The following is a 13,075-nucleotide window of genomic DNA, read 5'->3' as shown; positions in this document are numbered from 1 at the left end:
TTGGCACTGTCAGGCAAAGTTGTTCTTTAGGTAGATTACAAGCATGGAATAAATCAACGGATAACATACGTCATATTAGGTTTCTACCATCACTGTTTTTCGGTACTGACATTTATTAAACATGATTTTTATCACTTGAGTAACTTTCTAACTTGCACCAGAGAACTGTATTTGGTTACAGCTTTTTAGAAATGATAGGGTCACTAAACCCAGTGGGAAACTCTTGAGGATTTGAGGACAGTTTAGGGGTAGCAGATTTGGTGAGGGGGGGGAAATTTCAGCTAGGATGCAATTCCATAGACTCTACCCATGGAGTTGCTATTTCCTCAAGGGAAACTGATCTCTCTCTGTAGTCTGGAGATTAGTTGTAATGCTGGAAGAACTCCCGTCTCCAGCGTCTACCTGGAGGATGGCAGCCCTAGCCAGGGGTCATTTTGTAGAAAAATAGGTGGAGGAGCTCATTAGCACAACTCATTAGCATATGCTGCCCCTTCCAGCCAAAAGCAACCCAATGCAAGAAAGGAGAGCCCTGAGTGAGTGAGGCCTGCTTGGGCTGGCTAGAGATCCAGCCAGCCCAAGCAGGCCTCGCTTGCCTGGAGCTTGCCTGGGCTCCCCCCGCCACAAAAAAAGGCCAACAAGCCACCCTCCCTCCAAAACCACCCGTCCTCCAAAACCAAAAAGTGGAGAAAGGGTGACGTGGGCTTCTCCAGGGGTTAATGAGGGTTGTTGGGGTGTTTGGCAAAGCTCCTGGTGGCTGGCTGCCTACCGACTCTCCTAATCCAGGGATTGTTATGCAGCTGCACCTACTATTCAATGGACAAGGTAGGTGTGAGGAAGAGGGGGAACCGTCAGAAAGCACCAGAATACATATGCACAGAAGTGCCGTTGAGCCAAACCAACTTAGGGCCACCCCAGGAAAGAACTTCCAAGGCAAGTGAGAAACGGAGTGTTTGCCAGTGCCTTCCTCTGCAGAACCTTCCTTGGTGGTCTCCCATCCAGGTACCCACCCTGCTGAGCTTCCAGGATCTGAAGAGATCGGGTTCTACCATTGCACCTTCCTTCCACCAAAGCACCACATTCTTGTACCAGTAATTAACAGGAATAATTTGAACTGGCCCCTATCTGCACAGGGGCCAGTCTTAATCGGGGGAGGGGGGGTTTGTAGCAGGAACTCCTTTGCATATTAGGCCACACCCCTCTGATGTAGCCAATCCTCCAAAAACTTACAGAGCTCTTAGCACAGGGCCTACTGTAAACTCCAGGAGGATTGGTGTTGCATATGTGATCTGAAATGTGTATATCTGATGGTGTTCTTGCCTGGCTCATTGGAGCCTGTAGGACTGAGCTTGGGGACAATGGGCAGTGGGATCCAAATCCCTGCTGTCCTGCTCCAATCACAGGGCCCCTGCTGGTTTGAATGGTGCAATGGCATGCTAGTGCGGGAACCTTGAGTGTATATATAGTTGGCTCAGTAGCCGTCTCAGACTGCAGCCCTATACTATGCTGCGCTAAATAAAAAGCTATGATCACCACCACCTTGCCTCTTCATTGCGTTGAACCCACTATATTATAATTGGCTGCATCAGGGGTGTGTGGCCTACTATGCAAAGGAGTTCCTGCTACAATAAAAGCCCTGATAATCATCGTGAACGATCACTTCCACCTTTGCTACATACTTCCTTCTCTTCCATCTTGATTTGCTGCCTCGGGCAGGAAAAGATGAGGACTCTGGCAGGCTGAACAGAACACTCAAGCGGTCCTTTTTTCGAGGACGCAGAATGAAAGCCAGGCTGTCCCTGCCTCTGCGCACTGCCTCAAATGCATACCCGCCGCGGCGACTCAGCATCATTTTTTCCACCCATAATTGGGCTCGGTTTCTGTTGCTTCCTTTCCCATATATTGCAATCGGTTCATGTATTCCATACTTCCTTCTAAGACTGTAAGTGCCTTTGAAGATTCCAGTCCTCGGGCAAAGGCAAATTTATTCCTTAAGCCATCTGACTTAGTGGGCTTAAATTAGAAAACCAAAATCAGCTCCATTCTTCGCTCGCATGTGTTTTTGCTTTATAAGTTCCCCTGCCATCTGCAACTTACACAGCACAATGATTTATCGTGGCCCTTTCTTTTCAGCAAGCCAAAGTGTTTCATTCTAAGGACAGGAGGTTGATCAGTGTTGATACTTTTCATGCAAAAGTACGGTCTGTGACATGTGATAACCAGCACGTTTTATTGGTTGCTGTGCTGGAATATTGCTAGGTGTGGCTGAGAGGACAAGTGTACTTAAGACAGGCACCCATGTGAATGGGCTCTCTAGGCCTAGGGTAGCCAATTTTTCTTAACATAAGAGCCACATAGAATAAATGCCAGTTGTTTGAGAGCTGCAAGATGAAGAGAGGGAGGGAGGAAGGAAAGAGGTAGATAGACAGACAGACAGACAGAGAGAGGTGGAAAGAAAGCAACTAACTTTAAATGCCTTCTTGGTGAGAGCCAGTTTGGTGTAGTGGTTAAGGGGGTGGACTCTTATCTGGGAGAACCGGGTTTGATTCCCCACTCCTCCACTTGCACCTGCTGGAATGGCCTTGGGTCAGCCATAGCCCTGGCAGAGGTTGTCCTTGAAAGGGCAGCTGCTGTGAGAGCCCTCTCCAGCCCCACCCACCTCACAGGGTGTCTGTTGTGGGGGGGGGGGGAGGTAAAGGAGATTGTGAGCCGCTCTGAGACTCTTCGGAGTGGAGGGCGGGATATAAATCCAATATCTTCTTCTTCTTCTTCTTCTCCAAGCTGCCAATGGGGCAGCGGGGGCTTCAAGAGCCACACAATATGTGTAAAAATGCCACATGTGGCTCCTGAACCTCAGTTTGGCCACTGCTTTCTAATTTGGTCCCCATGTCACACTGGGATAGCTTGAGCAGAAGTAAGGAAACCTTCCTTCCACTGCTTCTAAAGTATTTTTTTCAACATCTGGTTGTGCCCCCGGTCTGGGCAATGGCCAATGCAAGCAGTGACTGATGGATTGCTTTGATAAAATTAGCACCAATTTGGAAGGAAGACTGAATCACTGCGCCTGGTGGAATCAGGGTCCGTTTTATTGAAGGGAACTGTTAATACCCCCCGTCATGATAATAAACACATGCACTGCCATGAAGCTGCCTTATACTGAATCAGATCATTAAGATCAGCCTTGTCTGCTCAGACTGGCAGTGGCTCTCCAAGGTCTCAGGCTGAAGCCTTTCCCATCCCCTCCTGCCCAGGTCTTTTAACTGGAGATGCCAGGGATTGCATTTAGCACCTTCTGTGTACAAAGTGGAGGCTCCTCCACTGAGCCACAGTCTCTCAACAAAGGGGATCCACGCCTAGTCTAGGAGTTAAAGTGTTTTTTATATTCTTACTTCCAGCATCCTGGGTTTTTGGAAAGTGCATCAGAATGTACTGTGGAGTATGAATGTCACTGGGAAGCATACAAATGAACACACAAGAAATTGCCGTAGGGTTCAGACCAGTCAATCAAGGTCAGGTATTGTCTACTCAGACAGACAGTGGCTCTCCCAGGTTTCAGGCAGAGGTAGTTCACATAACATTCTGCCTGTTCCCCTTAACTGGAGATGCCGGGGATTGAATCTGGGATCTTTTGCATTCAAGGCAGAGGCTGTTCCACTGAGCCATGGCTCAGAAGAAGAAGACCACAGATTTATACCCTGCTCTTCTCTCTGGATCAGAGAGCAGCTTACAATCTCCTTTATCTCCTTCCCGCACAGCAGACACCCTGTGAAGTGGGTGGGGCTGAGAGAGCTCTCACAGCAGCTGTCCTTTCAAGGACAACTCCTATGAGAACTATGGCTGACCCAAGGCCATTCCAGCAGGTGTGAGTGGATGAGTGGGGAATCAAACCCGGTTCTCCCAAATAAGAGTCCGTGCACTTAACCACTACACCAAACTGGCTCCCTTAGATAATCGGAGGCATATAACAACAGTATCCAGTACAAGAATGCATTCCTATGTTCCAAATGCCCACATGAACACACTATGCAATCTACATCACTGGAGAAAAGAAACCAAGAGGCCAAAAGAAGCAAAGCCAGGGGATAAAGCAGGGCCTTTCAGCAGTGTGCTGTGGACAGAGAGCCAAATTGTCAGGCAGAGTCCCAATCAACTGTGCTGCCCTAGTGGCTAAACCGAGAGGGGAAAGAACGGCAAGCGCAGGTGTGGCATGACCCTGCACAGCCTGTCCAAAGTAGCGGCTCAGGCCTTAGTCCAGGTGATGATGTGGAAGGAAAGAGAAGCAGGAAAGCAAGCAAAGTGTGGCAGGAATGGAAAGGTTCTGTAGCGACACCAAAAAGCCCTGTGTGAAACAATGACAATGTCAGAGGGTGAGGCCTAATATGCAAATGAGTTCCTGCTGGGCTTTTCCTACAAAGAAAGCCCTGGCAAAGCATAACCACTGGGTAGAGAATGTCCCAATCAATTTTCTGGACTCAGAAAACACTAAAAAAAAAAAGGCAAAGGTAGTCCCCTGTGCAAGCACCAGTTGTTTCCAACTTTCGGGTGATGTCACATCATGACATTTTCACAGCAGACTTTTTACGAGGTGGTTTGCCATTGCCTTCCCCAACCCCCCAGCAAGCTGAGTACTCATTTGACCGACCTCGGAAGGATGGAAGGCTGAGTGAACCCTGAGCCGGCTACTTGAACCCAGCTTCCACTGGGATCAAATTCAGGTCATGAGAAGAGAGCCTGGACTGCAGTACTGCAGCTTTACCACTCTGCGCCACGGGGCTCCTTTTCAGAGCCTCCACCATAATAATAATCCCACAAAAGAAGAAGACAGCTTTTCCTGAAGAAAAGCCCGTCTCATTCCAAGGCAAGGGAAAAGCAGCTTAAAAGAAAAGGAGAGGGGGACCCAGAATGGAGAAATTACAACTGGCTGAAGCAACAGGAGAAGACAGAAAAGGAAGGCTCCCAGACTTTCTCCTGGTGATTTTCCTTCTTTGGGTTCATTGACTTTTATTTTTGTTCTGTGTCGATATGGATCTTTGGAAGAGAAAGTTTTGGTGGGAAGGAAATGATGAGAGATGATGATAAAGAAGGAGGAAGACTGGAGGTTCAGATCAGCAGGGAGGACGAATAATCTGATCCGTCTCTTCCTTTTTTGTTTCTGCAGCACAGTCCGAAGCTGCCGATGAGCGGGGTCTACGGCACAGCCGTTCACAGCACAGAGGAAAGGCCCCCCATGGAGCTCTCTCTTGCACAATGCACAGATACTTCTGTGGCTCTATTGCACAACCAGCCTTATTATGAATTAATATGGTTTCCCCCCAAATTTTTAATTTTAAAAAATGAAGAACATCCCTTCTTCAGTTTGGGACAAGCTGTCCCACTTGCATCATGGGCCCAGGAGCAAACAGATGCAGAGTCCAGGCACAACAGCCAGTGCTGAGCTGAGCTGAGGGTATTTAGAGGAGCAGCCTGAAGTCTGCAGGCATTTACAGCTGGACCCTGTCCAGTATCCTGGAAAGCCTTGGGAACAAAGTCTTCTGAGGCCTCATGGGCAGAGAAGAGGCCCAGGCCATCATAGAGTTAGAAGGGACTTCCAGGGTCATCTAGTCCAGGGGTGGCCAACGGTAGCTCTCCAGATGTTTTTTGCCTACAACTCCCATCAGCCTCAGCCACCCTGATCTAGTCCAACCCCCTGCACAATGCAGGAAACTCACATGTACTTTTCCCACATACACCTAGTGACCCCTGCTAACCTGATCTCATCAAACTACCTCTAAATGCCTCTTGTCTTGAAAACCCCACGAGGTCTTCATAAATCAGCTGCAACTTGATGGCACTTTACACCACAAAGTACTTTTAATGAGAATGAAGCTTCTGGTATTTCATTCTAAGCTTGCTGAGAGGTTCTAGAACAGCTGTGGCCAAACTTGTTTAACAAAAGAGCCACACAGAATAAACGTCAGATGTTTGAGAACTGCAAAAAGCTCGGGAGTGGAGCTCTCCCAGAATTGCTCTTGAGCAGAACAGCCTTGAGAGTACTTGTGACTGACCCAAGGTCACATCAGCAGGTGCATGTGGAGGAGTGGGGGAATCAAACCTGGTTCTCCCAGATAAGACTCTGCGCACTTAACCACTACACCAAACTGGCTCTCTTTTACCCCATTAGGTTCCTGTTCTCCCCAGAATCCAATCCCAAATCCTCATGATTTTCCTTACCTGGATCTGGCAACCTTATCCCACATCCCAATAGCCAGGGGACAACCATAGGAAATGACCCTGGGCAGACAATCTCTGCCTCCCCCCCCAAGCCCCCCCCCCCCCAACCAGCTCTGTTTCAAGGTCTTTTTTCAACTGCATCTTTCAATAGTAACCACTTAAACACAACTATAAGAATGTGTAGACAGCATTAAGTGGCATGTTGGGAACTTTTGTTTCCCAAGCTTACCTTCCTTTGTTTTGGGCTGTGAAAAATATAACTCATTATTAAATTAAGCAAGACTAATTGTTTTCCAGGACCACACATTTATAATTGTGAGTATGGTTCCGAATGACATAAATATGTCAGTTCACTCATACGGTTATTTCTAGAAAAATGAAATAATTGGAAACAGAGAAGTAATCTAATTCCCTCTCTCTCTGGAAGTGGGATAGGATATTACATTACAACAGTAAAATTGTTGCTAAAAGTTCGTTCCATCTGGGCAGAAGGAACGTGCCTTGATGTATATGGCCGAGTACGCCGTGTACAGCACTCCTCACTCTTTCTCCCCCTCACACAGCTGTGTAGCCTCTCTGTCCATATACTCTTAATTCTTCCACCAATCCATATACTGTATTAACATACCAGTAAAGTTCCCCCCCCCTCTTTTTCCTCTGTTGAAATAAAAAACGTCATCAGAAAACATCTGGCCAGGCATCTCCGCCAGCTAGCGTTCCCTCGACAAAATATATACAGCCACACCATAGGTGCATCATGTATATTGTGCATCGAAAACCTCCCAGTAGAACTATGATGATGCGTTTAAACAGAAACACAAAAATGCGTGCTGTAAACGGAAAAGAGTTTGGGACTTCTCCTGTGCTAACGACATATGAGAAAGAAGTCACAAAGGTCACAAACATTCGCTCTGGTTCCTTCATCCCAGGCTGCCTTGGCATGATCACGTTTCTCCACCGGGTGATGCTGTCACACTGCTTTTCTGCCCAGTACCTTCCTGCGTAGTGAGCTTCTGTGCCCCTGGGGAGATTGTTTTCATCTGAGCACTGGTCAAGTTCATTCCCACCACTATTCAGCAGTTTGCCGTGCTGGAAATTGAGGGGTTTTTATTTTTTAAAGAATCTTTCAGGGACATTCAAATTCTTCTTCCTCAAAAAATCCAATAAAACATTCCTCTTTAGGCCCTGCGTGGGGGAAGCAAAGTGAAATCCCTCACCAAAGTCAAATTGTTTCCAGGCTGCTAGGGGATCGGGACAGCTATGCTGAGCCTGCCTGGTGTAGTGGTTAAGAATGGCTGCAATTTAATGTTCTGGCAGATGGGATCCTGTCTCACTCCCATCCTCCTTTCCAGCCACTCCAGGGGTCTCTGGTCCCCCAGAGAATCAGGTAGGGTTGCCAATCCCCAGGTGGGGGCAGGGGATCCCCTGGTATGGAGGCCCTTCCTCCACTTCAGGGTCATCAGAAAGTGTGTGGGGGGGGGGAGAGAGAAATGTCTCCTGGGCACTCCATTATTCCCTATGGAGACCGAGTCCCATAGGGTATAATCGAGAATTGTTCTGTGGATATCTGGGGCTCGGGGGGGGGGGGGGCTGGTTTTTTTTAGGTAGAAGCACCACATTTGCAGCATAGCATCCAATGCCTCTCCTCAAAACACCCTCCAAGTTTCAAAAGGATTGGACCAGGGGTCCAATTCTATGAGCCCCAAAAGAAGGTGCCCCTATCCTTTATTATTTCCAGTGGAGGGAAGACATATAAAAGGTGTGCGGTCCCTTTAAATTTGATGGCCAGAACTCCCTTTGGAGTTCAATTATGTTTGTCACAACCTTGCTCCTGGCTCCACCTCAATGTCTCCTGGCTCCACCCCCAAAGTCTTCAGATATTTCTTGAATTGGACTTGGCTACCTTATCGGGGGGGGGGGGAGGGGGTGGAATCAGCAGAACAACAGCTGGCAAAGACACTGTGTGTGTCACACAGCAGAGAACCAGGAAGGGCCTTCTGCTGGCTGCCACCACTCTGGAAAGGGTCTGTCTGGGAGGGCCCACAGCAGTCACCCACCCCCTGTATCTTCCCTATTAGCAAGTACCTTTTAACCACGACCAAAGAGACTTGCAGACCCTGGCAGTTTAACAGTAAGAAATGTATTATAAGTGCTCAAACAATAGGTGGGTAATAAATGACTTTTAGTGCAGCAGTGGATAAAGAAACAGTAAACGTTGGTGTAAAGAAAATAACAGTTCTGATGCGTCTAACTAGATGTTCCCTGCTGCTAACATTAAAAACTCACCACCCTTTTTGGGTGAGGGATCTCTTCCTCCAGCTGTAGCCTTCTCTCCAGACTGCAGGCCTTCCAAAGAGAATAACTTTCCTCTCCACCAGGCCTTTTTTATGCTTTCCTCCCACGTCCTACCCCTCTTGGGCTAGTTTTTCCCTCCAAAACTCTGCCACCCAATCAGAGGGACAGAAGGAATCCTGGGAGATGTAGACCCACTAGCCACTTCTACACAGGTTTCCAGGGCTTTTTTTGAGCAGGAACGCAGTTCTGGTTGGCTTAGTATTATGGTATGTGATCTAATATGCAGATGAGTTCCTGCTGGGCTTTTTTTCTACCAAAAAAATCCCTGCAGACTTCTCTAGGGCCTGTAGGCCACACTACAGCTTGACCTAGGATCATGACAGTAAGGCTGGGGGGAAAGAAGAAGAAGAAGACCACAGATTTACATCCTGCCGTTCTCTCTGAATCAGAGGCTGATTCTGCTATAGACCTTGTTCCATGTCAGGCTTCTGTTTCTCTCCAGAGCAAGCTGGCGATTTCGTACCAGTTGCTCTGTATCGCCATTTTGCCCAAGAAAACCCTGCAATTTGCCATGTCACAGCGGAAACCTGTTTTTTCAGGTTTACACTGCAGCGCGGCAAATTGTGGGTTTTCCCCATGCAAAATGGCGGTGTGGAGCAGCTCACATTCCTCTAGGGTTGCCAAGTCCAATTCAAGAAATATCTGGGGACTTTGGGGGTGGAGCCAGAAGACTTCTGGGGTCGAGCCCGGAGACATTGGGGTGGAGCCATAATAGGGTTGCCAAGTCCAATTCATGAAATATCTGGGGACTTTGGGGGTGGAGCCAGGAGACTTTGGGGGTGGACCCAGGAGACATCAGGGCGGAGCCAGGAACAAGGGTGTGACAAGCATAATTGGACTCCAAGAGAGTTCTGGCCATCACATTTAAAGGGATAGCACACCTTTTTAAATGTCTTCCTTCCATAGGAAATAATGAAGGATAGGGGCACCTTATTTTGGGGCTCATAGAATTGGACCCCCTGGTCCAATCGTTTTGAAACTTCGGGGATACTTTGGGGAGAGTCACTAGATACTATACTGAAAATTTGGTGCCTCTACCTCAAAAAAAAGCGCCCCCAGAGCCCCCGAAACCTCCAGATCAATTCCCCATTATACCCTATGAGAATCGATTTCCACATAGAGAATAATGAAGTGCTCAGCAGACTTCCCCCCCCCCCATTTCTGGCAACACTGAAGGGGGATCGGCCTCTCTACTCACGAGTTGCTGCCAACTTCTTCAAAGTAACACAGACACACCATCCCAAGAGGAAGCCTTTCAATCAGCAACTGAAGCCTCGAGAGGTAGAAACGCACATGGTCCTCTGGGGGCAGAGCTCCCCCCCACACCGGCCAGACTCCCCTTGGAGATGCCACCGGCAGCCGGAGAGGACACAAGGACTACGAGTCCCAGCATGCACCTCGCGAAGGGAGGCCAGACTGGAGCGAATAGCAGGCCAGCGGTGGGCGGGTCTTTGTGACCCGGAGGAAGGGAGAAGCCTGAAGCCTGTGAGGGAGGCAGGTAGGGAAAGAGACACGGTGCCGTTTCCCACCCACCCCGCTTCCAGATTTTTGGAGAGCGGGGGAGGAGGCTGCTAATTCAGGGGTCCCCCGGCAGGGCGGGGGGGGGGGGTTTGGGAAGCCTAAGCCATAAGCAAAGTTGTGACACACACAACTGAACTCCAAAGGAAGTTCTGGCCATCACATTTAAGGGGACCACATACCTTTTTAATGCCTTCCCTACATCAGAAATAATGGATAGGGGCACCCCCTGGCCCAATCTTTTTGAAACTTGGCGAGCATTTTGAGGAGACTCATCAGATGCTACGCTGAAAATTGGGTACCTCTACCTCAAAAAACCGCCCCTCCAGAGCCCCAGATACCCTGGGATTAATTCTCCATTATACCCTATGGTCCAGCAGACATTTCCCTCTCTCCACCCCCCCCCCCCCCGTTTCTGATGACCCTGAAGCTCCGGAGGGCCTCCAAACTGGGGCTCCCCTGCCCCCACCTGGGGATTGGCACCTCTACTCACGAGTTGCTGAACTTTCAAGTTTTCCACAGTAACACAGGGCAATCAAAAGTTCAAGTTTACCTTCACACAATGCAAACGAGGCTCTGCAAGGATTATGCAACAAACAGAGGGTCTGGGCTCCTTTCACAGCCATGTTATTCTGCCTCCTCCCCTCCCCTTCAGCCTTAAAGACGCAGACACACCATCCAAAGAGGAAGGCTTTCTCAAATAGGGACTGAAGCCTCCAGAGGGGGAAAGGGACATGATGGCTGTGGAGGCGGGGCTTTCCCCTGCCGGCCTGCTGACTGGGGGCTGGAAGAAGCCTGGGAAAGCAGGAGAACCCCCACTGGGACCTGGGAATTGGCAAGCCTACATTCCTCCCCTCCCCTACAACAGACACCCTGCAGGGTGAGTGGGGCTGAGAGAGTTCTCACAGAAGCTGCCCTTTCAAGGACAACTCCTGCTAGAACTATGGCTGACCCAAGACCATTCCAGCAGCTGCAATCATACCCAGTTCTCCCAGATAAGAGTCTGCACACTTAAGCACTACACCAAACTGTAGTTAAGAAGCCAAGCTGGAGCAAAAAAACCTCTGCATGGAAATGACCTCTGAGTAGCAAGATAAGATGAAAAGGCTGCAGAGGAATCAGAAACACCTCTGAAGGTTAGCAGCATTATTGGCAAGGACAAGGAAGCTGTGATACAATGAAGGCTTAGAACATGTTTCTGAAGAGGCAGCAGCAACATACAGTGGGGCAAAGTAGCCCCAAAGAAGCAAGTTCAACCTTTTAAAGTCTGGTTATAAAACAAATCCTTAATGAAGAGAAATTAAGACTTCAGTCAGGCAATAGTTTTTGAGAGAGCTGAAAGCGATTTGAAGGAGGCACTATTTCCCCCCTTTCCTTGACCCACAGTCAAAGGAAATTTGGCAAAATTTTCAAACAATACAAAAACCTTCAAAACCTGAGAACAAAGCTGGGATTAAGCCTTCTTTCACACCAGTTTCACCTCCTCAGGAAACAAAGCCACAATTATAATCTGGATTGGATCCATTTAATTTTATTTCCCGGTAGTTCAAGGAACCCTCCTCTGATACCAGGTAAAGGTTCCTGGCATGGAAGGGGAATAGGGCTGCCAAGATCCATCGGGGGCAGGGGGGGCCCAACCCACTGGCACAGAGTAGGCCGCTGGGGGATCCCTGCTCCCAAAAACCCCCATTGCTGTGCAATGAGCCCCACACAATGACGTCACCCTGAAGTGACGTCATCTCACCTATGTCCCTGCCACAATCAGATTGGAGGGGCTCTGTTGGAGGGGTGATTGTTAGCCATCAGCGACGTTTGGTACATGATTCTCTTATATAATTTACCATCAGTGAATTTGCTGTTCAACAATACTTTATAATCCATGTGGAATGTTTCATGTTTGCAGGGGGACTTTATTTTCTTCACACAGATGTGATTTGCTCTCATAACTTTCATTCTCCCGATTGGAAGAGAAAACATTACATATGATCAAAAGAAACACACACCAGCCAATCCAAAGCTGATGGATTGTCAGGGATGACAGGAGTCAAGCAAGAGAAATCTACAATAATGTGACTTTTTCTCCCACTTTGACATCTTCTCTTCCCAGGCCCCTTGAAGGACTAGTTGAAACAATGTTCTTAGCTATATATATTCACAAAATGAACTCTGTTGTCCAACATTGTCTTAGAAATACAGAAACTACTTCAATTCCACTAACGCCTCTCAGCTCCAAGGCAGTGTTCTACTTGGCCTGGATTTGGAGAACACAGATGTAATCTTCCTAGAATCTGGCATTCAGTTTAGCTAAGGTATGACCAAGAATAACATAAGGAGGCAACAAGTGGCCCTTCCCTCTCCTGTCATGTGAATGAGTGGAAAACCAACTGTGCCTGACCAACTCACACATGGCAGCGCTCTCTGGCACAAAAGAAGTGGATTTCTGTCCCCAGCACTGGAGAACAAGGGAGGAGATCATCTGCTGCCGCCTCTTGCCCTGGATGGGAATAAAAACGAAGTATGGGTCCCAAATTAAACAAATGAACAGTTCATTTAGCACAATGTTTTGCATAATGAGGCCACTGAAGTGTTTATTATGCACACTGCGTATCTCGGGGCATGGGCCAGGGTCACAGGAAATATGTTCTCCACCTATTCGAGGGAAGAATTTCACTGCCTATGTTCCACACCGATAGTTCTGTTAACGCTTGGCATATTTTTCTCATCTAATCTATCTATCATCTATCTATCTACCTGAAGAGCTTTTTTGTTAACAGGAACGCAGTTCTGGCTGGCTTGGTGTCAGGGGGTGTGGCCTGATATTCAAATGAGTTCCTGCTGGGCCTTTTCTGCGCAAAGCCCTGTGCAAAGCAATGGTGCCATCAGGGGGTGTGGCCTAATATGCAAATGAATTCCTGCTGGGCTCTATCCTTCCTTCCTTCCTTCCTTCCTTCCTTCCTTCCTTCCTTCCTTCCTTCCTTCCTTCCTTCCTTCCTTC

The sequence above is a fragment of the Heteronotia binoei genome, chromosome 1 (genome assembly GCF_032191835.1).
Source record: "Heteronotia binoei isolate CCM8104 ecotype False Entrance Well chromosome 1, APGP_CSIRO_Hbin_v1, whole genome shotgun sequence".
Taxonomy (NCBI): Eukaryota; Metazoa; Chordata; class Lepidosauria; order Squamata; family Gekkonidae; genus Heteronotia; species Heteronotia binoei.
This window is presented reverse-complemented; position numbering follows the sequence as displayed.